The sequence below is a fragment of the Nomascus leucogenys genome, chromosome 12 (genome assembly GCF_006542625.1).
Source record: "Nomascus leucogenys isolate Asia chromosome 12, Asia_NLE_v1, whole genome shotgun sequence".
In the NCBI taxonomy this organism is placed as follows: domain Eukaryota; kingdom Metazoa; phylum Chordata; class Mammalia; order Primates; family Hylobatidae; genus Nomascus; species Nomascus leucogenys.
The window spans coordinates 68,802,140-68,817,113 of record NC_044392.1 but is presented as its reverse complement, the minus strand read 5'-3'; the positions used below and the strand labels follow the sequence as shown (position 1 = coordinate 68,817,113).

Sequence of the window (14,974 nt, the reverse complement as noted above, 5' to 3'; positions counted from 1 at the left end):
CAATTTTGCAATAAACCTCAAACTGCTTCAAAGAAATAAAGTATACCTTTAAAAAAAATCAGTATATGTTAGAGCATCTCCAAGATGACCTCCATAAAGTCCTCCTCTAACTGTATATGTATGCTACTCCTCACTTTAAAAAGTAGAATCGAATTCCCCTTCCCCTGAATTTGGAACTTTGTTAGTGACTTATCTAACCAAAAGAATGTAGCGGAAGTAACATTCTCAAACTTTCAAAACTAAGTTTTATAAGAAGCATTGGAATTTACACCTGGGTATCTAGAAACACTTATTTTGGAAATGACTCTTCTCAGAACTAAGCTGTCATGCCTTAGAAGCTTAAGCTGCATGGAGAGACCAAAACGTAAAGCACACAAGTTGACAGCTCCAATTGAGTTATCAGCTGACAGTCAGCATCAACTTCCAGCCCTCCTGGATTCCCAGGCTAATCAAACCCCTAATGATTGTAGACCCAGTTGACATCTGATGCTGTCTCATGAGGGCTTCAAAGCAAAAATTGCACACTGCATCTGGTGAATCTACAGAATTATCAACAATACTATTAAATTATTGCTTTAAACCACAAAGTTTTTGAGTAGTTTGCTATGGAAAAATAAATGACCAGAATATGATGTCTTTTTTTTTTTTTTATACTCGGTCATTGGTGAGAAACTTAGTTCACACAAGTAGAGGTAGCAAATATCAAAGATTGTTAATAGCTTTTTGACTGATGGATAAAATTCTCACCATTGCCAAAATTTAGCTCATTTACTTTCTTTAACTTATACATCATAAAATCTAACAGTTATTTTTTTATTCATTGACCAACGTAATTTTAGAAAAATATCATGAAAATGTGATTGGATTTAAGACCAATACAGCTTCTTATTATCAAGTATTTCTTTCTTTTAACTTTTAAATTCTGGGGTACATGTGCATGTTTGTTACATAGGTAAACATGTGTCATGGGGGTTTGTTGTGGAGATTATTTAATCATCCAGGTATTAAGCCTAGTACCTATTAGTTATTTTTTCTGATCCTCTCCCTCCTCCCACTCTTCACCCTCCAATAGGCCCTACTGTGTGTTGTTTCCCTCTACGTGTCAAAGTGTTCTCATTATTTAGCTCCCACTTGTAAGTGAGAACATGCAATATTTGGTTTTCTGAGTTTGCTAAGGATAATGGCCTTAACCTCCATCCATGTCCTTGCAAAAGATATTATTTCATTCTTTTTTATTGCTGCATAGTATACCATGGTGTATATGTACCACTGTTTTGTGTTTTTCTTTTTTTTTTTTATCTATTCTATCATTGATGGGCATTTAGGTTGATTCCCTGAGTTTGCTACAATAAATAGTGCCACAATAAACATGCATGTGCCTGTGTCTTTATAATAAAACTCTTTATATTCCTTTGGGTATATACCCTGTAATGGGATTGCTGGGTTAAACAGTATTTCTGTCTTTAGGTTTTTGAGGAATTGCTACACTGTCTTCCACAGTGGTTGTACTAATTTACACTTCCACCAACAGTGTATAAGCATTCCTTTTTCTCCACAAATGGAACAGCATCTGTTATTTTTGACTTTTTAGTAATAGCCATTCTGACTGGTGTGAGATGGTACCTCATTGTGGTTTTAATCTGCATTTCTCTAATGATCAGTGATGTTGGGCTTTATTTCATATTATTGTTGGCCACGTGTATGTCTTCTTTTGAGAAGCGTCTGTTCATGTCCTTTGCCCACTTTTTAATGGGGTTGTTTGTTTTTTCTTGTAAATTTGTTTAAGTTCCTTGTAGATGCTGGATATTAGACCTTTGTCAAATGGATAGATTGCAAAAATATTCTCTCATATTGTAGGTTGTCTGTTTACTCTGTTGATTTGTTTTTTCTGTGCAGAAGGTCTTTAGTTTCATTAGATCTCATTTATCAATTTTGGGGTTTTTTTTGTAATTGCTTTAGGCATCTTCCTCATTAAATCTTTGCCCATGCCCATGCCCATGTCCTGAATGATATTGCCTAGGTTGTCTTCCAAGGTTTTTTACACTTTTGGGTTTTACATTTAAGTCTTCAATCCATTTTGAGTTAATTTTTGTATATGGTGTACAGAAGGGATCCAGTTTCAATCTTCTGCATATGGCTAGCCAGTTATCCCAGCACCATTTATTGAATAGAGAATACTTTCCCCATTGCTTGTTTTGGCCAAGTTTGTCAAAGATCAGATAGTTTTAGGCATTTGTTCTTATTTATGGGCTATTTTGTTCCATTGGTCTATGTGTCTGTTCTCGTACCAATACCATACTGTTTTGGTTACTGTAACCATTTAGTATAGTTTGCAGTTCGGTAGCATGATGCCTCTAGCTTTGTCTGTTTTTCTTAGGATTGCCTTGGATATTTGGGCTCTTTTTTGGTTCCATATGATTTTAAAATAGTTTTTTTTTTTCTAGCTCTGTGAAGAATGTCTATGGTAGTTTAATGGGAATAGCATTGAATCTATGAGTTGCTTTGGGCAGTATGGCTATTTTAATGATACCTATTCTTCTTATCCATGAGCCCGAAATGTTATTCTGTTTGTGTCATATCTAGTTTCTTTGAGCAGTGGCTTGTAGTTCTCCTTGTAGAGAACATCGATGTTCATCTTTCACCACCCTAGTTAGCTGGATTCCTAGGTATTTTATTCTTTTTGTGGCAGTTGTGAATGGGAGTTTGTTCATGATTTGGCTCTTGGCTTGACTGTTTTTGGTATATAAGAACGCTAGCAATATTTGCACATTAATTTTGTATCCTGAAACTGCTGAAGTTGCTTATCAGCTTCAGAAGCTTTTGAGCTGAGACAGTGAGGTTTTCTAGATATAGGTTCATGTCATCTGCAAACAGGGATAATTTGGCTTCTTCTCTTCCTATTTGAATGGACTTATTTTTCTCTCTTGCCTGATTTCCCTGGCCAGAGCTTCCCATACTATGCTGACTAGAAGCAGTGAGAGAGAGTATCCTTGTCTTGTGCTGTTTTTTTTTAGGGGGGTGCTTCCACCTTGTCCCCATTCAGTGTGATGTTGTCTGTGGTTTGTCATATATGGCTCTTACTATTTTGAGATATGTTCCTTCAGTACCTAGTTTATTGAAAGTTTTTACCATGAAGTGATGTTGAATTTTATCAAAAGCTTTTTCTACATCTATTGAGATAATTATATGTTTTTTGTCTTTAGTTCTGTTTATGTGATGAATTACATTTATTGACTTGTATGTGTTGAACCAAACTTGCATCCCAGGGATGAAGCCTACTTTATCATGGTGAATAAGATTTTTGATGTACTGCTGAATTTGGTTTTTCAGTATTTTGTTGAGGATTTTTGCATCAATGTTCATCAAGGATATTGGCCTGAAGTTTTCTTTTTTAGTAGCAAGTTAGATAAAGAACCAAGACCTATTTGTATGCTATCTTCAAGAGACCCATCTCACATGCAATTACACATATAGGCTCAAAATAAAGGGATGGAGGAAAATCTACCCAGCAAATGGAAAACAGAAAAAAAGCAGGGGTTGCAATCCTAGTTTTGGACAAAAAAGACTCTAAATCAACAAAGATCAAAGAAGACAAGGAACATTACATAGTGATAAAGGGTTTAATTCAACAATAAGAGCTAACTATCCTAAATATATATGCACCCAACACAGAAACACCCAGATTCATAATGCAGGTTCTTAGAGACCTTCAAAATTTTAACTCCCACATAATAACAATGGGAGACTTTAACCCCCCACTGACAATATTAGACAGATCATCAAGGCAGAAAATTAAGATATTTAGGACATGAACTCAGCCCTAGGTCAAATGAACTTGATATACATCTACAGATCTCTCTACCCAAAACAAAAGAATACATATTCTTCTCATCACCACATAGCACTTACTCAAAAATCAATCACATAATCAGAGGTAAAACACTCTTCAGCAAATGCAAAAGAAATAAAATCATAACAAACATTCTCTCAGACCACAGTACAATCAAATTAGAACTCAAGACTAAGGAACTCACTCAGAAAACCAGGCACAGTGGCTCACACCTGTAATCCCAGCACTTTGGGAGGCCAAGGTGGGTGGATCACTTGAGGTCAGGAGTTCAAGACCAGCCTGGCAAACATGGCAAAACTCCACCTCTACTAAAAATACAAAAATTAGCCTGGCATGGTGGCAGGCACCTGTAATCCCAGCTACTCGGGTTACTGAGTTAGGAGACTTGCCTGAACCCAGGAGGCAGAGGTTGCAGTGAGTCGAGATCATGCCACTGCACTCCAGCCTGGGTGACAGGGTGAGACTCCATCTGAAAAAAGAAAAAGAAAAAAAGAAACTCACTCAAAACCATACAATTACATGAAGATAGAATAACCTGCTTCTGAATTACTTTGGGTAAATAATAAAACTAAGGCAGAAATCAAGAAGTTCTTTGAAACTAACGAGAACAAAGCTACATTCTATCAGAATCTCTGGGACACAGATAAGATAGTGTTAAGAGGAAAATTTATAGCACTAAATGCCTCCATCAAAAAATTAGAAAGATCTCGGTTGGGCATGGTGGCTCACACTTGTAATCCCAGCACTTTGGGAGGCCGAGGCAGGCGGATCACGAGGTCAGGAGATCGAGACCACGGTGAAACCCCGTCTCTACTAAAAATACAAAAAATTAGCCGGGAGTGGTGGCAGGCACCTGTAGTCCCAGCTACTCGGAGGCTGAGGCAGGAGAATGGCGTGAACCCGGGAGGTGGAGCTTGCAGTGAGCCGAGATTGCGCCACTGCACTCCAGCCTGGGCGACAGAGCGAGACTCTGTCTCAAAAAAAAAAAAAAAAAAAAAAGAAAAGATCTCAAGTTAACAACCTAACATCATACCTAAAAGAACTAGAGAACCAAGAGCAGACAAATCCCAAAGCTAGCTGAAGACAAGAAATAGCCCATATCAGAGCTGAACTGAAAGAGACAGAAAAAAAATTCAAAAGATCAACAAATCCTGAAGCTTTTTTTGAAAAAATTAATAAAATACACTGCTATCTAAACTAATAGAGAAGAAATAATATTCAAATAAACACAATCAGAAATGATAAGGAGGATATTACCACTGACCCCACAGAAATACAAACAACTATCAAAGAACATTATTAACATCTCTATGCACATAAACTAGAAAATCTAGAAGAAATAAATAAATTTCTGGGCACATACACCCTCCTAAGACTCAACCAGAAAGAAATTGAATCCCTGAACAGACCAATAACAAGTTCCGAAATTGAAACAGTAATAAATAGCTATCAAGGAAAAAAGCCCAGGACCAGACAGATTCACAGCTGAATTCTACCAGATGTACAAAGAAGAGTTGGTACCATTCCTACTGAAGCCATTCCAAGTAATTGAAAAGGAGAGCCTCCTCCCTAACTCATTCTATTAGGCCAGCATCATCCTAATATCATATTAAGTATTTCAAAATAATGATAAAGCTATTGCTATGTACAGCCAAATGTTGCCCTACCAGACTTTATTAAGGCTCAAATTGTAGTATGAAATATCATCAGTACATAATTTTTCCCTCCATGTTTTCCATAATTAATTTTCATTTTGAATCCGTGAACTCAATATGTTAATACCTCCATGAGATTCTTGCCATTTTTTAATAAGTTCCTTTAAGAGATCAATAATTTGAAGTTTAGCAAGCTAGTAACTATGCTTCAAAAATATCCAAGGTGAGAATCATTCAAAAAAAGTGTTTTTGATCCTTCAAGCTTACAAGTTCTTGACAAAAGTGTTTCTTTGGATGAGCAACACAATTCAGTATGAAACAGCAGATAATGGTGTCTGATCTCATTTCTTCATATAAAGCTAAAAAGAGATAAGATGGGATAGCTCGGATTTTATAAGATTTATTATTTTGATAATATCATTTAATGTGGAATTCTGATCTACAGCAAATGTTTCCATGGCTCTGTGAAGAAAATAATGTAGTTCTTGAATCTTAGGTTTTATAATATGAACCATATCCAAAAGCCTTTACAACTTGCTATCACTGTTTCTTCACTATCAGGAAACATAGATTTATGTAGCATTTCTGTAATCTCTGGTTTATATCAAATGATTAACTTATCAATTTAAATATTTCATGCCTAGTAGGTTTTTTTTGTATTTTATGGAACAAATGCAGTTCTTCAAAGAGTTTCTCGAGGGATTCTCACTACTAACATTACTTAAGTACTATTCAATCTGCAATGAAACATTTTTAATCTAAAAATATTCTGAATTAAAGTTATTTCCCTGTCATCAAACATGTCATCAATGTGTCTATTAATTGTATTAATCAAAAAATTGCACACTTTCTTTTTCCCTTGCATATTGATCTCATGTATTGCATTAGCAGTTTAGAGGCAGGCTGTTAAAAAGTCTGCAATTGTGTGAAGAATTCTATATTAGGACATTACAGATCTTTGTAATTAGTTCTTTGGACATAATCATATACGGTATAAATGATTTTGTAGAAAATTTGATTTTTGTTCATTTATTCAATACAGATTTATAGAGAACCTAGTATGTGTCAGGCACAGTTCTTTCTCAGTAACACAAACATACAAACATCCCTGTTTTGGATAGGATTACATTTCAACAGGGCAAGATAGACAGTAAACTAAATAAATAATGGAAATTAAATTACCTTATACATTTAAACATTATACAGTAGTTGCTAGGGCTGTCATAACAAAGTACCACAAAACTGGGTGTCTTAAACAATAGAAACGTATTTGCTAACAGCTCTAGAAATTCGAGATCAAGGTGTTAGCAGGGTTGGTTCCTCCTAAGGGCTATGAGGAAGAATCTGTTCCTTGCCTCTTCCCTCATTTCTGATGGTTTCTTGGCAGTCTTTGTCTGAGGATGCATCACCTTAATCTCTGTCTTCATCTTTGCATGATGTTCTTTTGTGTATGTATGTGTCTGAATTTCCTTTCCATAATGATACCAGCCACTTTGGATTAGAAGCCCACCTTACTCCACTATGACCTCATCTTAACTAATTACATCTGCAATTAACTTGTTTCCAAATAATATCACATTCTAAATCAATGGAGGTTAGAAATTCAACTTTTAAATTTTTGGAGGGGCACAATTCAACTGTTAACAAATGATATGTGCTATGGAAAAAAGAAAAAGTAGATCAGAATGAAGGGATGAGGTGAGAGAGACAGTTTGCAATGTCAAGTAGAATGATTTGATTGGGCCTTACAAGGAAAATTTAAAAAGAATTGAAGTATGTAGTAGAGAAAATTTGCCAAGCAGGTATCTAGGGAAAGAGCCTTCCAGGCACGTGGAAAAGCAATGGAAAAGTACCTTGAGCCAAAGCTTTCCCCTAAGTTTGAGAAATAGCAGGGAAACCAGTGTGGTTGTAGTGGAGCATGTGACAGATGAAAGAAGCAGAAGAGGAAGTCAGAAAGAGAATGAACAGCCAAGTCATGTAAAGCTTGGCAGGCCCCTGTAAATTTTTACTCCTACTTTGAGTAATAGAGAGTCAAGGTAGATATTAAAAAGAGTGACATCAACTGGCCTTGTTTTACAAGGGCCACTCTGACTGCTGTGGAAAGAATAGACCCTTGGTAGGTAAGGACAGCAACAGAAACATCTATTAGGTGACACTTAAATAATCCAGACACAAGATGGTGGACCCTAGGACCAGAGTAACAGCAATAGAAGCATGAAAAATCATAGAAGTCTGTGTTTATTTTTGAAGTGGAGCTTATAAGCTTTCCTGACAGATTATAATTGCATGTGAATAAAAAAGACAATTCAAGGATAACCCTGTGGTTGTTGAGTGTGCAACTGGAAAGAAGGAGTTGCTATCAGCTCAGTGAGGGAAGGCTGTTGGTGACACAGGTATGCAGCATTTTCTGTTTAGCCAGCCTCTGAAAAAATCCTGAATGACTGCACCTCATGGTAACCAAGTTATTTTGTAATATCCTCCCCTTCAGTGTGGCTTGCATCTAGTGACTTGTTTTGATGAATATATTACAGCAAAGTAATAGGATGTCAATTCCAATATTAAGTTAGAAAAATACCGTGGGTTTGGTCTTGGATTCTCTCTCCCTTGTTTTCTAACTCTCTCTTACCCTCTTAGGGAAGCCAGCTGTCATCACGTGAGCTCTGCTCTCAAGAGGCTCAAGTGATAGGGAACTAAGTGAGGCCTCTGACCAAGGGCCAGTGAGGAACTGAGGCTTTAGTCTAACAGACCACAAGGAAGTGAATCCTGCCAACAAGCACAGGAGTAGATCTGGAAGTGAATCTTCCTTCATCAAGCTTGCAGAAAAGACCACAGCCCTGATCCAAAGTTTGGTTTCAGTCAAGTTCATGAGTGACCTTGAGCCAGAGAACTCAGTTAAGCCATGCCTGAATTCCCAACCCACAGAAATTGTGAGAACATAAATGTTTGTTGTTTTAAGTCACTAAATTTTGGCATAATTTCTCTGCAACAATAAATAAGCTAAATACTATTTCTTTAAAGTAACAAATATTTATTGAGAAAAGTAAATGCCTTAAGGTAAGATGCCAAAAATTTTCTTATAATATTGATTCATTTGCCACTATTTCATGCAAAAATATTTCAGGTGAGGAAGGAAAGAAATATAGAACTTCTCTAATGCATTTTTTAGAAAATTCTCATTATATTACTTAATAACTTATTTTTGTACTATTGTGTTTATTTTGGGAGTATGATTGCTTTCCACTTTTAATCAAAAAGTTGTCTATTAAGATGCAAAAATATATGTCTATAAAAATCACCTTAAGAGAAAATATTTAGAGGGAATATAGGCTATAAAACCTCCAAACCATTGTGGAAGTCAGTGTGGCAATTCCTCAGGGATCTAGAACTAGAAATACCATTTGACCCAGCCATCCCATTACTGGGTATATACCCAAAGGACTATAAATCATGCTGCTATAAAGACACATGCACACCTATGTTTATTGCGGCACTATTCACAATATTGGAACCAACCCAAATGTCCAACAACGATAGACTGGATTAAGAAAATGTGGCACATATACATCATGGAATACTATGCAGCCATAAAAAATGATGAGTTCATGTCCTTTGTAGGGACATGGATGAAACTGGAAACCATCATTCTCAGTAAACTATGGTAAGGACAAAAAACCAAACACCGCATGTTCTCACTCATAGGTGGGAATTGAACAATGAGAACTCATGGACACAGGAAGGGGGACATCACACTCCAGGGACTGTTGTGGGGTGGGGAGAGGGGGGAGGGACAGCATTAGGAGATATACCTAATGTTAAATGACGAGTTAATGGGTGCAGCAAACCAACATGGCACATGGATACATATGTAACAAACCTGCACATTGTGCACATGTACCCTAAAACCTAAAGTATAATAATAAAAAAATTTACATTAAAATTAAAATTATTACATTATATCATCTGTATTTTTAAGAAAATTTAAAATATGAGGACTTAAACATCACTAAGCGAAACAGGAAGTAATAAACATTAATTTTACTTATTTAAACAATTACAATTCTGCGAATATTACACTACAGAAATATTCTTGATAGTCGTGTATAATCACATATATTAGCTTCCGTACGTGTAGTGGCTTATAGTCCCTTTTTAAAATATTAGTTGAATTTTGTTTAGTTACTATTAGGTGAGCGCAAATGTAGTTGTGGTTTTTGCACTTGTTGGAATTTGCCATTTGATGTTGGAATACATTCTTAAATAAATGCAGTTATGTTATACATTATTATAATGGGCATTTCTTACTTTATTTTATTTTTTTGCTAAAGACTTATTACTTGCTATTTATTTTATGTTTATTTCAGACAATGGAAATGATGTTAGACCAAAAGTGAATTCAGCAGTTTTCTTATTTGAATTCCAAATGGGTCATAAAGTAGTGGAGACAACTTGCAACATCAACAATACATTTGGCCCAGGAACTGCTAATGAACCTACAGTATAGTGGTGGTTCAAGAAGTTTCATAAAGGAGACAGCCCTGAAGTTGAGGAGCACAGTAGTCGGCCATTGAAGTTGGCAACAACCAGTTGAGAGCAATCATCAAAGCAGATCCTCTGACAACTACATGAGAAGTTGCCAAAGAACTCATTGTTGACCATTTTATGATTGTTCGGCATTTGAAGTAAATTGGAAAGGTGAAAAAGCTTAATAAGTGGGTGTTAGGGTCACCCAAGAAGACCATTCCCTTCCCCTCCCACAGGCCTTACGATACAGTCTCTTGCACTCTCCACACAGCCACCCCAGGGCAAAAGACAAACCCACCACTTCACTGACCCCTCCACTAACTGTTTGTCCAGGCAGTTACAGGATGCAGTTAACATGACTGTTCATCTCACATAACAAAGCTGGCAAAAATCATCTCCAGGATGTGGACAAGACACCTGCACCCCCGAATCAGCACCCCAACCCTGACCCAGTTCCTCTCCCTATAAAGCCCTGCTGTCGTCTGTAAGCGGGGCTGCTTCCTCTGCTTTTGTCAGGAGGTAGCCTGGTAGGACTGACAATAAATTAGCTTGCCTGAACTTGGGTCTATTGGCCTCATTCCTTTCTTGGCTGTCCTTCCAATTATCCCTTACAGTGGGTGCCTCATGAGCTGAGCAAAAATTTAAAAAAAAAAAAAGGAAAAGAAAAAAAAATGTCATTTTGAAGTGTTGTCTTATCCTTTGCAACAACAATGAACCATTTCTTGATCAAATTGTGCTGTGCGATGAAAAATGGATTTTATGTAACAATCAGCAATGGCCAGCTTAGTGGTTGGACTGAGAAGAAGCGCCAAAGCACTCTAAGGCTGAACAAACTGGGCTATGAAGTTTTGCCTCATCCACCATATTCATCTGCCCTTTTGCCAATGAACTACCACTTCCTCAAGCATCTCCACAACTTTTGGCAGGTAAAACACTTCCACAACCAGCAGGATGCAGAAAATGCTTTCCAAGAGTGAGTTCATTGAATCCCAAAGCACGGATTTTATACTACAGGAATAAATAAACTTACTTCTCGTTGGCAAAAATATGTTGATTGTAATGGTTCCTATTTTGATTAATAAGGATGTATTTGAGCCTAGTTATAATGATTTAAAATTCATGGTCTGAAACCACAATTGCTTTTGTACCAATCTAATATTTGTTATGAATAATCAAAATTTTAACTTTGAGAAACAAATATAATTTATTATAAAATTTAACCAAGGAGAAAACTTTGTTTCATGGCTAACACAAAAATCTATTTATTATATAAAGAAGAAAAAATATACTCAAAAAATTGGGGTCTATTAAGTTTTATTTATGTACACTTGATAATAATTAGAATTATGATCATAATCACTAACACTTACTGAGCATGACTGTGTGCCAGGCATTGCTCTAACTGCTTTATGAGGCTTATTTAATCTTCATGATAGAAAGTGTAACAAGGTGGCAGAATGGGAGCCTACACCATTCATCCCCACTGCAGGAACAGCAAATTTTAACATCTACGCACAGGAAAGCACTTTCGAAAGAACCAAAAATTAGGTGAGCAATCACAGTGTTGGTTTTAAATTCACATCACTGAAAGAGGCATTGAGGAGTGTCAGAGAGACAGCTGGATTCCTTGACACAACCCCTCCTCCAGGAGAAGCCTTGAGGTACAGAGAGTCTGTGTACTTGAGGGAGGGAGAGTGCAGCAACTTGGGAAGTTTACACTGAACTCAGTGCTGCCCTGTGATAGTGGACAGCAAAGCCACACTGGGCTCAGTCAGCACCCCTGGAGCATTTGGACCTGCCCTACCTAGAGGGGAATTGCCCATCAGTGGTGGGAACTTGAGTTCCTCAGCAAGCCTCATCGCCATTGGCCAAAGTGATCCTGGATAAACTTGAAAGGCAGTCGAGGACACAAGGACTGCAATTCCCTGGCAACACCTAGTGCTGGGCTGGGCTGAGAGCCAGAGAACTAGGGTGGCGTGTGACTTAGGGAGACACAAGCCAGGGCAGCTAAGGGAGTGCTTGCACTACCCTTCCCCCAAGCCCAGGCAGTGCAGCTTACAGCAACAAAATTGACTCCTTCCTTTTGCTTAAGGAGAGGAGAGTGAAGAGCAAAGAGGATCTTGTCTTGCATCTTGAATATTAGCTCAGCCACAGTAGAATACAGCACCTAGCACAGTCACAAGGCCCCCATCCCAGGTCGCAGCTCACAGATGACATTTCTAGACACACTTTTGGCCAAAAGGGAACCCACTGCCTTGAAGGGAAGGACCCAGTCCTGGCAGGATTTATCACTTGCTGACTAAAGAGCTCTTGGGCCCTGAATAACCAGCAGCAAACCCAGGTAGTATGCCATAGGCCTTGGGCTCCAGATGTGCTGACTTCGGGTATAACCCAGCATATTCTCAGCTGTGCTGAATACAGTGAAAGACTGAGAAAAGCAGAGGAAAAACAAAGAGGACTTTGTCTTACACCTTAGGGACCAGCGTGACCATAGGGAGGCAAAGTAACAAGTAGGCTCTTGCAGTCCCCAGTTCTAGGCCTAGGTTGTTGTACAGCATTTATGGACCTGGCCTGGGCCAGAGGGGAACCCACTGCACTGAAGGGTGAGTTTCAGGCCTGGCAGCATTCACCACAAGCTGATGGAAGAGCACTCAGGCTTTAAGTGAACATCAGCAGTGGCCTGGCTGAACCCCCCCATGGGCAGCGGTGGTGGCCACTTGAAGAGGCTCCTCTGCCTATGGAAAGAGGAGCGGGGAGTGGGTAGAATTTTGTGTTTGGTTTGAGTGCCAGCTTAGCCACAGTAGAATAGAACATCAGACAAATTACTAAGGTTTTTGACTCCAATCCCTGGATCCCAGACAGCATCTTTAGACCCACCCAGGGTCTGGGGGAACTCACTGCCCTGAAGGGAGGGATACAAGCTTGGCTGGCTATATCATCTGTTAGGTGTAGATCCCTAGAGTGTTGAGTGAATATCAGTGGTAGCTAGGTAGTAGTTCCAGTTGGCCTTGGGCAAGACCCAGTGCTATGCTGGCTTCAGGTCTGATCCAGCACAGTCCCAGTGTTGGTGACTGCAGGAGTGCTTGCATCATCGCACCCCCAGTTCCAGGTAGCTCAGCATAGAGAAAGTCTCCATGAAATTAAGGGAAAAGAATAAGAGTCTCCCAGGTAATCTAGAGAATTCTTCTGTATCTTACCCAAGGCCAACAACGCAGTACCTCTATGAGTTTACATAAACCACAGCTTAGGGCCCAAGTGCCTTCAAATATCTTCAAAGTCTTCTCAAGAAAGACAGGCACAAACAAGCCCAGACTGCAAAGTCTATAATACTTAACTCTTCAATGCCCAGACAACAATGAACTTCTATAAGAACCAAGATCATCCAGGAAAACAGGACCTCACCAAACAAATTAAACAAAACACCAGGTACCAATCCTGGAAAAATGAAGAAATATGACCTTTCAGACAGAGAATTCAAAATAGGGATTTTGAGGAAACTCAAAGAAATTCAAAGTAACACAGATAAGGAATTCCAAATTTTATCATAAAAATTCAACAAAGAGATTGAAATTTAAAATTTAATCAAGCAGAAATTCTGGAATTGAAAACTGCAATTGAAATACTGAAGAATGAGTTAAAGTCTCATACTGGTAGAATGGATCAAGAAGAAGAAAGAATTAATGAGGCTATTTGAAAATGCACAGTCAGAGGAAAGAAAAGAAAAAAGAATAAAGAGAATGAAGCATACCCACAGGATCTAGAAAATGGCCTCAAAAGGGCAAATGTAGGAGTTATTGGACTTAAAGATGAGGTAGAGAAAGAGATAGGTGTAGAAAATTTATTCAGAGGTATAATAACAGAGAATTTCCCGAACCTAGAGAAAGACATCAACATCTATGTATAAGAAGGTTATGGAACACCAAGCAGACTTAGCCCAAAGAAGTCTACCTCAAGGCATTTAATAATCAGACTCCCAAAGGTCAAGGATAAAGAAATGATCCTAAATGCAGCAAGGGAAAAGAAACAAATAATCTTCACAATAATCCTGTGAGGTAAATACTATTATCTTTATTTTACAGAAAAGACAAAATTTAGTAAAAAGAAAATTTAATAATTTTGCCTAAGGTCAAACAACTAGCAAGTGGCAAAGTGAACATTTGAACCCAAGGACTATAGTGTCAGGGTCTAAAGAATTAACTGGACAAAATGGGAGTGATTCGATAGGAAGGTGAGAGGGAAGTGATATGGTGCTATGGCTCCTAGACAGCACTCTCTAGCTCTTGGTGCCATATGTAAAATCCAAGCCACAATTACTCTATTCAGCAACCTAACAGAGTTAGCATTTGTATTAGTCCATTCTCACACTGCTATGAAGAAATACCCAAAACTGGATACTTTATAAAGGAAAGAAGTTTAATTGATTCACAGTTCTACATTGCTGAGGAGGTCTAAGGAAACTTACAATAATGGCAGAAGGCAAAGGAGAAGCAGGCACCTTCTTCACAGGGCAGCAGGACAGAGTGAGTGCAAGCAGGAGAAATGCCAGATGCTTATAAAACCATCTGATACCGTGAGAACTCATTCACGTTCACAAAAACAGCATGGGGAAAACCACCCCCGTGATTCAATTACCTCCACCCGGTCCTGCCCTTGACACATGAGGATTATGGTGATTACAATTCAAGGTAAGATTTAGGCAGGGACACAGAGACAAACCATATCATTTTATGATTGGCCCCTCTCAAATCCCACGTCCTCACATTTCAAAACACAAACATGCCCTTCCAACAGTCCCCCAAAGTCTTAACTCATTCCACCATTAACCCAAAAGTCCAAGTCCAAAGTCTTATCTGAAACAAGGCAAGTCCCTTCTGCCTATGAACCTGTAAAATCAAAAGAAAGTTAGTTACTTCCTAGATACAATGGGGGTACAGTCACTGAGTAAATA

General features: G+C 38.2%; 1 long non-coding RNA gene across 1 annotated transcript; it reads right to left on the bottom strand.

The window, feature by feature from the left end:
* Window positions 1–4,997: 4,997 nt before the first annotated feature.
* On the bottom strand, window positions 4,998–14,002 carry LOC115837585. The gene is made up of 3 exons (XR_004032578.1): window positions 13,919–14,002; window positions 11,279–11,284; window positions 4,998–5,007 (listed from the first exon to the last, which is right to left on the bottom strand). It is a non-coding gene; the product is annotated as an uncharacterized LOC115837585 (long non-coding RNA).
* Between the last annotated feature and the right edge of the window lie 972 nt (window positions 14,003–14,974).